The sequence below is a fragment of the Manis pentadactyla genome, chromosome Y (assembly GCF_030020395.1).
Source record: "Manis pentadactyla isolate mManPen7 chromosome Y, mManPen7.hap1, whole genome shotgun sequence".
NCBI lineage: Eukaryota > Metazoa > Chordata > Mammalia > Pholidota > Manidae > Manis > Manis pentadactyla.
The window spans coordinates 6,328,083-6,329,657 of record NC_080039.1 but is presented as its reverse complement, the minus strand read 5'-3'; the positions used below and the strand labels follow the sequence as shown (position 1 = coordinate 6,329,657).

The following is a 1,575-nucleotide window of genomic DNA, read 5'->3' as shown; positions in this document are numbered from 1 at the left end:
CATTATTTTACAATTATATTGGGATTTTATATATACAACAAGCAAAAGAATCACATCAGTCATTTTAAAATAAATTTCACTACTGAAAGGACACAACTGACAATTACACTGATGATTCTGATGGAAATAATGGTCAGACCAGTAAAGCAGCACCCAATACAGAACAGTGTGTGAGTGAAGTATATGTTACACCTTTTAATTCACTGTATTTTATATATCTGCTCAAGTATATTTTCAGAAATTTGAAATCATAACTCACAAATATAAAATGAACGTTAGTCAAAAATTGTATTTAATACAGTAGCTAATGATAGGACAAGTAATATAATCAGACTGGTTCAAAGGAGAACTTAAATGAAAGACAGTTGGTAGAAATACTGACATAAATTTGTCAATATGTATAAAATGGGTTTATATCTTGTAAAACAATGAAATGTAGTATGTTGGCTTAATTTTTCCTTCTGAGTGGCAATCAAATGTACATTTACTGGACATAATCCACTTGCATAGCTTAGATAAAAAGTCATCTGTATTTCTACCAGTTTTCAACTTCATAAAGCACATAATTCTACCTCTACAAAATAGGAAATAACCTAGTGAATATAAAATTATCAAATTTTAAATTCATCCTTTTTTCAATTTTTTAGTTGAAATATAGGTAATATGCTATATTTAATGGTTTCATACATAAAACATAGCTTTTCAACAATTACACTTCATTATTAAATCCTCACCATGTTAAGTGTAGTTACCATTTGTGAACATACAAAGAAATCACACTTTACTGACTATATTCCCTATTCTGTACTTTCATTCCTGTGACTAACTTATTTTACGATTTGAAGTTTGCATCTCTTTGTACCCTTCACCTATTTCATCCACCACCCCACCCATCTCACTATGACAACCACCAGTCTTGTTTTCCGTGTATACGAATCTATTTCTGTAAAACTTTATTCTTTATTTTTTTTTAGGGGCCATGATAATCTTCTCTGTATCCTTCCAATTTAGTATATGTGCTGCCGAAGCAAGCACTATTTCTGTAAAACTTTTAAATAAAATAATGCCCAGATGAATTGCTAGGTAGTGCATAGGACACCGGGAATTTATCCTGTCCAGTTTTAATTATAGGACAATTTCTTAAACACTTCACTTGCTTAAATTTTATTAGTCTATTATATATCTGATTATAATAATTCATTATAAATGTATCTTATATCTCTGTTAATGATTTGATAATACTGTTAATTGCTATGGAGTGAATGTTTGTGTCCCCTCAAAATTCTTGTGGAAGCCCAATGTAATGGCATTTAGAAGTGGGAACTTCATTAGACATTTAAGATTAGCTGATATCATAATGATAGAACCCCCACAATGGGATTAGAGGCCTTACAAGAAGAGAAAAAGACCAGAATCCACTGTCTCTCCATAATGTGAGGATATAGCAAGAAGACAGTCTTTAAAGCAGGAAGAGGTTTCTTAACAGATAGTGAATCTATTGACACCTTGATTGCTGATTTTCCAGCCTCCAGAATTGTGAGAAATAAATATTTGTCCTTTAAGCCACCTAGTCTA

General features: G+C 31.2%; 1 non-coding gene across 1 annotated transcript; it reads right to left on the bottom strand.

Annotated features, from left to right (window-relative positions):
- Positions 1-928: 928 nt before the first annotated feature.
- On the bottom strand, positions 929-1,035 carry LOC130682222 (U6 spliceosomal RNA). The gene has a single exon (XR_008995441.1). It is a non-coding gene; the product is annotated as a U6 spliceosomal RNA (small nuclear RNA).
- Positions 1,036-1,575: the final 540 nt, after the last annotated feature.